General features: G+C 39.9%; 1 long non-coding RNA gene across 1 annotated transcript; it reads right to left on the bottom strand.

The window, feature by feature from the left end:
• Window positions 1-801: 801 nt before the first annotated feature.
• Window positions 802-11,505, bottom strand: LOC118663576. The gene is made up of 3 exons (XR_004970088.1): window positions 11,365-11,505; window positions 1,136-1,211; window positions 802-956 (listed from the first exon to the last, which is right to left on the bottom strand). It is a non-coding gene; the product is annotated as an uncharacterized LOC118663576 (long non-coding RNA).
• Between the last annotated feature and the right edge of the window lie 625 nt (window positions 11,506-12,130).

Raw genomic sequence — 12,130 nt, forward strand, 5'->3', positions numbered from 1 at the left:
TCTGAAATCAATAAAATAAACACACATACACACACACACACACACACACACACACACACACACACACATATATATATATATATATTAAGAAAAAGGAGATTGGACTCACTTCCAATTTTCCAGTCCTATAAAATAAAAGGCGTGACCTATAATTATAACAAACTTATAGGATACCCAAGAAAACAGAAATTGTGGAAATAATAGCAATCCAAAGCAACTTACAATGAGCCAAGGGAAAGGTCTAAAAAACTCAGTATGGCAATTCCAAAAAGCAGCTCTCCTGAGAATATTCAAGAAAAAACCAGAAGTTTATTCACACCTGAACAAAATTCAACCCTTTGTAGAAGCAGTCATTAGGCTGAATTCCTGGCACTGAGTATAGAGACGATTTAGAGCTGGAGGAATTGGTACACAAACTCTAAAGCAGTCCCACCAGGTTCCTACTCAAATGCAGTACAGCGCATAATGCTTGCCATTAAAAACAAACAAACAAACAAAAAACCTCAAACCTGGTTAGCATGGCTCAGTGACTGAGCGTCAACCTATGAACCAGGAGGTCACAGTTCAATTCCTGGTCAGGGCACATGCCCGGGTTACCAACTTTGAACCCCGTGTGCACCCCTCACCCTTCCTCTCTGAAATCAATAAAAAGAAATATTTTTTAATAACCACAAACAAACAGTTGCTTTCCCATCTCATACAAAAAATCAGATCTGCTTGAATTCTGCTCTCTGCATTTGTACACGCTATAGATTTACTCTCAATATTCTGTTTTTCAGGAAATTAGAACTCAAAGTTATGGCATACCAAAGTTAATTGTTAATTCAGAAGCTAAAATCTGCAACCTCATAATTTCCCAGGGGCTTGAAATTCTTATTTATTCGTTCGTTTCTGACAGTGTCTGAGGATCAGATTAGAAAAGGCATTCTTTGTCCCACCAACTATGTATGCATCAGCTGGAAACAGGAAAGAGAGATAAAAATTGACTAGGGTCTTGCTACTGGTGTGGTCCAAAAACCCAGCCTTAAAGGCATCACCAGCTCCTCCCATCCCCACCCCCACCCGTCCCAACCCCACTCCCGGATCTGCAGAATCCGAATCTGCATTGTAACAAGATCCCAGCGATTGTAGGTACCTAAACATTTGAGTCCTAAACCAAGGAACCGGGATTCCGTTGTTCACCTTCTGACCTTCACCAGAAACAGCAGCCTCTGGAAAGCAAAACAGAGAAAATTACTGTGATTGTCATCATTCCTGGGATCCTCCGTCAAGTGTTTGTATTGTTTTAGAAAATTTCCTACTGCGCACAGGGACCAGCCAGGCTTACCCGGGGCCGCCAGAGCCTCCCGCGTGTTTTGACCCAAATCAGCTGATTAGTCTCGGTTCGTTATTAGACTTCAGGGGAAAGGAGAGGGAAGCCTTCAACAAGTGTCCGGACAAGGAAAGGCAGCTGGTTCTCGTAAACGGCAATAAATGAGCCTAGCGGGGCTCCATCCTGTAGAACCGGCAGCTTCTCATTCAGCAGAGAAATCCCTGCCTGGGAAGCCAGGGCCACTTCCCAGACGCCAGGGGCTTCGATGAGCCCGTGAATGTGGCAACAGGGCAACTTGGGGGGCATCCAGGCATGAGACATGCACAAAACCAAACTGAAGTATTTCCCAGAGTCCTTCCTCCATTCAAAAAGGCCACTGATTGAGACAGGAAACGCCACAGATCTTATAGCAGCTTTTCAAGGAGGGGGGGGGGGCACACCTTTAAATAAGTCACAGACATGCCCCCATTTTTTAAAAGTAAATCTGAGGAGGAAGGGTTTGTGGGAGCATATCTTAGAATCAAGAGAATTTGGCAGAACAGTGCTTGGCCATGTCATTGGCGGGTTTTGTTCATGGCTATTAGCAGTGAAGTGTTTGCCTGGCTCCCTGCAAATACATGTGAAAAAGTGGCGGTCACTGTTTTCTGCAAGCATCTGTTTTTGCTGCAAGAATGAAATACAACCGGAATGCCCCAAAGAAGAGAAATATCAAGACCTCACCTTCTCCAACTAAACTTGGATTGGAAATCAAATAAATCTAAGAGTTTTGTGCTCCTGCAAAACTTTGGCTTTCATGATCTGGGGCCTGATTCTGGTAACCTCAAGACCATCTGACCAGGGGTACACATGTGTGGGTAGGAGGACGGGGTAGTGGTCAGCAGGAGGTCCTAAACACCTAGCGAGTCCGCGAAATTCTGACTCCCTAACGTGCGAAGCTGGGGACTTTCACTCCCTCATCCCTCCTACTTCACCCCATTCTGAGTGTCTGGTGCAACAGCTGAGCTCTTTTCAATGAGTAAGAGATTCCTCTCGCTCTCGCCCTAACGTGAGAAAGGCACAGCAATTAAGAACTGCGAGAGTGCCATCAGGAAATCCAAAGTAAGAGTTCCAAGTGCATGCCAAGGTTAGACAATGGACTTCCCCATCCTGCAAAGCCTCAAACAATCATCGCCATGTGTCATAAAATTTACAACAAGCCACTTTTGCTAATGGAAAAGTACTTTCTTTCTAAGGCCTTCTGGAAAGTTGGTGTCTTTTTTTTTTTTGCTTTTAAATGGATTCTAAATACTAGGATTTCCCACAAACTGAGTTTACCACCAAGAACGTCAGAAGGATGGATCCTATTGGTTAACGGGTGGAAAAACCTGTGCCACAAGGAACTGTGTTCATACTTGCTTTTAAAGACTTTCATGTGATTTTTTTTTAAAAGAAAGAATACTCTAAGTGGATATTTATAAAAAGCAAACATTTTTTGAAGAATTCCTCATAGAGGCCTCCAGCTTTCAAGGAGGGACATCACCGGCTTATCTTTCCCCTGAATCCTAAAGCTCCCTCTAGTGACCAAGAACGTATCACCGGTGACAGGTACACACAGTAAACATTTTCCAAAGCCTCTAGCTTCTAGATAGCACCTTGAGATTCTACAGCATTTTCACATACATCTGCTCATTTAACACGAAAACAGTAGGAAGGAAAAGTATCCTTTACCCCATTCAACAGAGAAGTAAGCTGAGGTTAGATGAGGCTGACACTTGCACGTGGCTGGCGGTACGGGAGCGGGAATGGAGGCCAGGTCCCCTGTGTTGTCCTGCCTCATGCTCTGTGACAATTACGTAGAGCAGTGATGGCGAACCTATGACACGCGTGTCAGAGGTGACACGTGAACTCATTTTTCTGGTTGATTTTTCTTTGTTAAATGACATTTAAATATATAAAATAAATATCAAAAATATAAGTCTTTGTTTTACTATGGTTGCAAATATCAAAAAAATTCTATATGTGACCCGGCACCAGAGTTAAGTTAGGGTTTTTCAAAATGCTGACACGCCAAGCTCAAAAGGTTCGCCATCACTGACGTAGAGCAACCCATGAATGTTCTCATGGAAAGCACTCGTGAAGCATGTTCAAGGGATTTACAGAGTGCTCCTTGACTTTGGGGCTCCCTTGGAGAATTGGATGAGAATGACGGGCCCATACCTACACATTTTCCCCTGCAACATCAGAGCACCGTGGACCACCCTGAAGGGTATCTACTGACCCCCTAGGGCTCTAAGAACCCCAAATGAAGAACTTGTCGACACCTCCTGGATATAATCTTGAGATATCAAGAACTCAAGGAAATGAACTTTGAAGCTGTGTGACCAGCCTTTTTTTAACCTGCATGAGGAGCCAAAACTCTGACTCTCCTTTAAGAGATCAATCCATATTTGCAAGAAGTTGAGCTTGGGCATTTCCTTGCATTTTCTATAGATGTGTGTATGAACAAAGCAATGTTTTAGCAGGGCCTAGGAGGAGTGTGCTTGGGAGTTTAAACAACAGACACATTGTCTCGGTTTTCTCTGGTATAAGAGATTAAAGGAATGATCATAGCTTCACACGTACTGCACATGTTTGTGCGGCAATTATGCTTGACAATTGGTTCTGGTTTCCCCATTAATGCCAAAGATTCTTTTTTACAATGTGATAAACCCTTTTGGCTCCAGCATACCGGTTCCACACATTCCTTGGTCTTTTTATGCTTAATGACGGAGTTTTAAAAGCTATACTTTGTCTAACTCTGGGGTGCGCATGTGTGAGTGTGTGTTAGGGCCATGAATAGGGTTGGGGATACAAGAGAGGACAAGAGATTATGGGGCTTAATGGACTGACTATATATATATATAGCTCCCAATCACCCTGCTGGTCACCCCACCCACAGATTGGCCCTGATTGCCGGCCAGGCCTAGGGGCCCTACCCATGCACAAATTTAGTGCACCAGGCCTCTAGAGTATGTGTGTGTGTGTGTGTATATATATGTTTTTCCAGAGAGGAAGTGAGATGATGAGAGAGATAGAAACATCAATGATGAGAGTGAACCATTGATTGGCTGCCTCCTGCACACCCCACACTGGGGATCGAGGCTGCAACCTGGGTATGTGCCTGACCAGGAATCAAACCATGACCTCCGGGTTCATAAGTCAACACACTCAACCACTGAGCCATGCCGGTCGTGCCTGACTATATTTTAAAAGTAAACTCACATGGCAACCATTCATAGTTAAAAAAAAAAAAATAGATAGATAATAAATGTGCAAAAGAAAAACAGCCCCAAATATAATTTTAGGATTCTCACTAAGTTCATTTCAGTGACAACAAAATCTGGTTACACACAAACCTGTGGATACATGTCTAGATATAATTGTCTATGACTCTTCATACTTTGCCTAGGTACACCCATTTGACTGGCCCCCAAAAGTAGCAGCAACTATTTTAATGAATATCATGCATCAAGGTTGAAATCAAATTTGCTAAAAGTTAAATTATTCCTTTTTTATTTCACTCCAATGCAAAGGCTTACATCACCCTAAATGGGCCCCAAGAACCTGGTATTCTTTTATACTCTTGTCCTCCAATATTTATTAGTAAAGTCATCACGAGAAAGGGAAGAATTACTATTATTCTGATATATTTCAAACATTTCCCTTTCCCTAGATACCAATAATATAATTATTATCAATGCCTATTATTTTTCAGGAGTTATGCTAGATACTTTGAAACCCAGTTCTACTCTTAACTAGCAAGTTAGCTTCTCTACACTAATGTTATCTTGAGAATAAAAAATGGAGATAATGAAAGCACCCACATAATGGAATTGTTGTAAAGACTAAATGAATATAGTGCTGAGAATAATGTCTGGTACACAGTAAGCACTCCATAAATGTCAATTATTATTATTTACTATTATTAAAAAATTGTTTTTGTTAATACTCACCCGAGGATATTTTCCCATTGATTTTTAGAGAGAGTGAAAGGGACGGGGGGGAGAGACAGAAAGACAGAGAAACATTGATGTGAGAGAGACACATCAATTGGTTTGCCTCCTACACTTGAGGCCAGGATCATGCCTGCAAATGAGGTATGTACCCTTGGCCAGAATTGAACCTGGATCTCTTCAGTTCATTGACTGACACTCTATCAACTGAACAAAACTGGCTAGAGCTATTTACTATTATTTAAAATAATACTCAAAATCACCCTTTGAGTGGAAATCATAATCCCATTTTACAAATGAGGACTTTGAGATTCAGACGCTAAGAAATGTGCTCAAAATTACTCAGCAACTAAGCATCACAGCTTGAATGTGAACCTATTTCCACATGTCTTTGAAGCCCAGGCTCCGCCTGATGCTACACTGCCTCCTCCATCAAATAACGCTTCATTCTTACCTGAGGCAAGAGTGCTCTTCACCCATGTTGGTCTCAATTGCCTCACCTATAAAATGGGGATAATGACAGTGCCTACTTCCCAGGGTTGACAGAGCAAGCACCCATAAATGTGACTCTGATGTTTCTCCTAGTAATGAAACTAAAGGCTACCTTGAGACTTCCTAGGCAAGTTAAGAAAAAAAAAAAAATGTGACTGGCCTCACAATAAAGTGACAACCAATGTCTTCTACCCAGTGACATGATCATCACACTAAAGGTCTGTTTAATCTGTTTAACATTTTATTTCTAAATTTCTCTTTGAACCTCTCTTGGAAGAACCCTAACATCTTTATGTAAGAATAACAGTCCCAAACCACCTGAAATAACAACAGTGGGGATTTTTAAAAAGGGGTCTGTTTGTTCTGGAATACCATAAAAGAGGTCCGCTAATTCAGCAGATTACTAGCTTCAAAGCAGTTCAACTTGACCAACTTGGAAGCCAAAACAGTCCTCATGGTCAGCATACAAATGGGAATTTAACAACGGGCCTGACAAGTGCATTCTAAAAGCTGTATGTAAGAGAGTAGAGTGGGGGCCAGGGAGAGAGTGACGGCTGTGTTTTGGTGGGAGTCGAGTTTGTGATTGCTAACTTGTTATTTCAACAGCCATAGTTAATACTTATGTTTGCCGGCCTGGCATAAGTTGTTACTCCCAGTGGGATTCTTTTTCTTTTTTTCCTGAAACATGACTTTGTCTTCCTTTTCTTAAATAGCTAAGTATTTCAAATGACATTCTATAATTCAGAGGACTGAACAGGGCATTCTTCAAAAACAGGCATGTCAAAACTAAAACTTGTAAAAACAAAATCTAAACTCCTACAAGGAATTAAGCATCAAATCTTTCATCAAAGGACTGCTTATCACATGTGGTATCATCAGCTCTTGATTATACACGTTAGTGGAGAGGACCAATGACCCAGATAATCCAAAAATCATTTATTTGATTTTGAAATGTGTTTTTATTTACATTTGATCCTGGGTCTATCCAGTCCTTAGGAGTGGAAATGGAAACAAAATAACGAGCTCATGCCGTTTGACTCAAAGAACCAGAAATACAGCCCAGAGTCTCGACCTTGAACTTGTCCCAGCTCTGCTTTCAGTTCTAACGAGTTAAGACTTCATTTGCCAGCCTAAGTAGACATTTCCCTTTTTTAGCCTGCAATGTTTGTGGCTTATTATCTTCCATTAAGTGAGAGAGAAAATTAGATTTGGGAGTGGAAAAGCCTGTCTTTCTAGTGCCAATTGGGCTACACGATATATGAAGTAAGAAAAAAACATACTGGGCCTGGCTGGTGTGGTTCAGTGGTTGAGCGTCGACCCATGAACCAGGAGGTCACGGGTTGATTCCCTGATTGGGAATCAACCCGTGACCTCCTGGTTCATGGGTCGATTCCCAATCAGGGCACATGCCCAGGTTTTTGGCTTAACCCAATAGGGGGTGTGGAGGAGGCAGCCAATCAATGATTCTCTCTCTCCCCCTTCCCCTCTCTGAAATCAATTAAAAAATATTATTTAAAAAACACTTATTGGCCGAAACAGGTTTGGCTCAGTGGATAGAGCGTCAGCCTGCGGACTGAAAGGTCCCAGGTTCGATTCCGGTCAAGGACATGTACCTGGTTTGCGGGCACATCCCCAGTAGGAGATGTGCAGGAGGCAGCTGATCAATGTTTCTCTCTCATCGATGTTTCTAACCCTCTATCTCTCTCCCTTCCTCTCTGTAAAAAATCAATAAAATATATTTTAAAAAATAAAATAAAAATAAAAGTTTATTTTTTAAAAAAAACACTTATTGGATGATCTTAAATAGGGCACTGCCTCTATACCCCCATTTTCCTCTTCGCACAAGCTGACTCTAGTCAGGGTTAGATGAGAGGGTGTGACAAAGCGCTCAGCCGAGTCCTCGGCACCTATTGAGTTCTATATAAATGCAGCTCCATCTTATTGGCTTCTGCCTAACCTAATGGTGAATTATCAATCTACACAGAAGAATTAAATGTAACCCCACAAGAAAATACATAACAAGCATCTTTGCAGAATAAGTGAATAAATCTTTGCTCCACACTGAATCAGGGCCTACATAAAGTAGTATGTTTAAGTGCAAAATGTCAAAAGGTCAAGAGGGAGGAAAATGTGATAATGCAGGTAAAAAAAACACAGCTAGAAAACTCTTGATTTTTCTAACAGAAAGCCCTTGCTCGATTGCTTGTAATTATTCCCTTCTAGTATATAAATTTAACAGATTTGATTCATTTTAATTACTTTTCTACCAGTAAGCAATGTCCTGTGTCACTTTTGTTTGGTGATCGTTCATTATACTGCTGGATTACTTATTAATGGCTTGTTTATTTAACTCCGGGGACACAGATAACGTCTGCATTATCTGAGTGTAATACCTTGAAAAGCCTCTGTTCAACATGTTCCAGAACTTCCTCACAATAGCAATAAATGACACCAGGTTTTTAAAAATATCAGTAAACACTATAACTTGGAGGGTGTCATTCAATAATTGCTTTTCAACTGCATTTCCAGATTCTGAAAGACAGAGTAGCATTTCATTATCTAATTATGCCCTAGGAGTAACTTGATATACAGTGCTATTTTGCAATGATTTTATTGTGTTTTTTTAATTTATTTTTTTATTGATTTCAGAGAGAGAAAGAGAGAGGGAGAGAGATAGAAACATCAATGAAAGAGAATCATCGACCAGCTGCCTCCTGCACGCCCCCTACTGGTGACAGAACCCGCCACTCAGGCATGTGCCCTGACTAGGAAACAAATGGTGACTTCCTGTTTCATAGGGCGATGGTCAACCACTGAACCACACTGGCCGGGCATGATTTTATATTGTTTCACCTCAATCATTATCAGGTTGGGGTTTGTGAAACTCCTAGAATTTAAATTCCATGCCCTTAAAACTATACAGCATCAGTAACATTCATTTGTAGTCTCATGTCAAAAATAATGAACTTCCCAAATATCACACTGAAATTATCATTCTGTATATACACAATTTCATTGTTTATTGTCCCCATATACCAACCTAAGTTGAATTCCAATCTCCCTGAGTTACTCCAAATGAAGGTATTGACTTCTCAATCCCCGTGGTTCTCAAAATTTAGGTTATGAAGACTCGACGAGAGCCTTGTACTCTCCACCACCAGACTGTGTTAGTGTATAGATTCAGGGGTGAGGTTCAAGAATCTCCATTTTCAGCCAGTTCTGATGCAGGTGGTTTGCAACACACATTTTAGAAATCACCAACTTATACTAATACTTTGATTTGACTGAAAAAAATTTAGTTGCCATAACTTAATAAAGTATTACTAAAAAATGTAAACACTTTCAAACTTGCTCAACTGAATAATCCTGAGAAGTTAAGTCTACTTAAGGGTTGGTTTTTTGTTTTGTTTTTTGGTTTGGTGAGCCACTAGTTTAAATACTGATTGCACACTTATTACATATGCTCTGCACTGAAGCATATAAAAAATAAACAACTACATTTTGTTCAGCGGGGCTTCATAACCTAGTTAGGGCAGCAATATAGAACCATAAAGAAGATAAGTCAAATTACTTAGAGTGAATGATTAAATGGCAAATAAGGGGAAATCAGAGGGGCCACTGACAGGGATGGAAGTGGGAGTGGGAGGGGGGAGCCTTCCCAGGAGTGCAGGGGCAGGAGCAGGGAGGTAAGACAGACCCTGGGGCAGATTAAAGAAAGCCAGAGTGACTACGCCTCTGAGCGATCATATTCTGGGACTGCCAGGAACACATGACACCTCTGCTATGCATATTTTGCCTCCGAGTTCAGCGATGCCAACTATAATTAAACCCACATGCATATTTAAAGTCCCTGCTTACTATAAAAGGGGCAAAGCCCCCTTTTAGATCTTCTCAAACTGTTCAGTATTTTAATGCCAAAAGTAGAAGAAAATAAAAACAACCCCCAGCCACAATCAATAGTTGTTGGAGAATGACCAAAATTGAAAGAAAAAAGACCAAGGAAATTTAGCACAGAGGTACATTTTTAGAAAAATGAAGAAAATTTTTCATTAATTAGTTCAAGTTCTGTGCTGAAAGAAAGCGCAGAAGTGGAAGGGAAATGGATATGCCCAACCCCATTACACAGACCAGAAAATGAAAACACAAAAGCTAATAAGGGCAGGATGAGAAAGCAAGTGAGTAATGCAGGCCAGGGTGGGAGGCAGTATAAGAACTGTGGCTGAAACAACCATAATGTCCACAGAAAATATAAAAAATATGGTATTCATGCAAACAAAACCTTGTACATGAATGCTCATAGCAGCACAATCAAATGAAAGAACCTGTCCACATAATTTATGACTACATAAATAAAATGTGGCATATCCATAAAATGGAATATTATTCAGCCATAAAAAGGAAAGAAGTACTGACAAATGCTATGACATTAATCAATCTTGAAAACATTATGCTAAGTGAAAGAAGCCAGACATAAAAGGCCATATTTTGTATGATCCCATTTATATAAAACATCCAGAATAAGTAAAATCAAAGAGACAGCCCAGCTGGTGTGGCTCAGTGGTTGAGCATTGACTTATGGATTAGGAGGTCATGGTTCAATTCCTGGTCAGGGCACATGCCCGGGTTGTGGGCTCGATCCCCAGTGTGGGATGTGCAGGTGGCAGAGCATCAATGATTCTCTTCCATCATTAATGTTTCTCTCTCTCTCTCTCTCTCTCTCTCTCTCTCTCTCTCTCTCTCTCTCTCTCTCCTGCTCCCTTCCTCTCTGAAATCAATAATATGTGTGTGTATATATATATATATATATATATATATATATATATATATATAATAAGGAGACAGAAAAATTGATGGTTGCCAGGAGCTGGGGGAACAGAGAATGGGGAGTAACTGCTTAATTGCAACAGAGTTTTCTCTTGGAGTGAAAAGTTTTGGAACTAGACAGAGGTGGTGGTGGTTGCAAAACCTTGGGAATGTATCCTATGCCACTAAACTGTTCACTTTGCAATGGTAATTTTGTACCATGTGAATTTCACCTCAATTTTAAAAATCTAGAGACAACAAAAAAGGAACTGTGGCAAGCTGGAAAGGACACACCTTGTAATTGGCATCTACCACCCCATCCTTGCCAGGTGCTGCCATGTCAGAACTTACTATTTGAGAGAGAATGAAAACTCGGGTTTTTATATAAAAACTCGCTATTTTAAATATTGGGAACTAATTCAAAAAATTCAAAATTGTGCTGGCCAATGAAAAACTTACCCTGGGGTAAAGACAGGCCTGGGACCACCAATATGTAAATTCTGGCAAAGCCCATGCTAATTTAAATAAGAATATTTTAATAGTCTATAAGCTCAGTGTATTGTTTCATGATTTCAAATTCTTAGAGATATTTTAAGTAAAAATTTCATTTTACCTGAATATATTTACAAACATATACTAATTGTACTTTAAATATAAAGTTACATATATATTTTTTAATAGACAACACTATGACATAAAAAATAGGCTTTTTTTTTTTTTGTCTGCAATGGCCATTCCACCCCATGACATCCGAGTTCTCTTTCATGACTTAATTTGAAATTATACCTTTTTCTCTATGATATTCTGTTGGGGATACTCCAAATGTGAGTTCTTCTCTGCTCAGTAAAAGCATTATGCTGGATGAAAGGCAGCCGTCCATGCATATTCATGACCTAAGTTGCCTTAGCTTTGATCATTATTCAGTCAAACTTCAGTTTGGGTTAAGACCTATAAATAAAGTGGAGTAAAGACCTTACTTTAAATAAATTCCAAGCACTTATAATTATGTTTAAATGCTCTCCTACCAAATGGCAAGTTATGTTAAAATAGAATAATAAAATATCCAATATTTATTTATTTTTAAATATTTTTTTATTGATTTCAGAGAGGGAGAGAGAGATAGCAACAACAATGATGACAGAGAATCATTGATCAACCTGCCTCCTGCATGCTCCACACTGGAGATTGAGCCTGCAAGCTGGGCATGGGCCCTGACCGGGAATCGAACCATGGCCTCCTGGTTCATAGGTCAACACTCAACCACTGAGCCACACCAGCCAAGCTCAAAATATCCAATATTTATAAGACTAAACAAACAAAACAAAGCCTCTAAATTTGAAAGCATAAATTTCAGGGACAGCATAACTTTTTATTTTAAAATAATTTTGACTTACAAAAGGGTTGGAAACATATTATTCAGAGTTTCCATATATCCTTCACCTAAATTTCCCTTAACTATAACCATGGTACATTTATATGACCATTTATAAACATGTATATAACTGTGATACATTGGTCAGAAATAAGAAATTATCACTGGTACAAGAATGTT

Source organism: Myotis myotis, unplaced genomic scaffold, assembly GCF_014108235.1.
Source record: "Myotis myotis isolate mMyoMyo1 unplaced genomic scaffold, mMyoMyo1.p scaffold_m19_p_10, whole genome shotgun sequence".
Classification (NCBI taxonomy): domain Eukaryota; kingdom Metazoa; phylum Chordata; class Mammalia; order Chiroptera; family Vespertilionidae; genus Myotis; species Myotis myotis.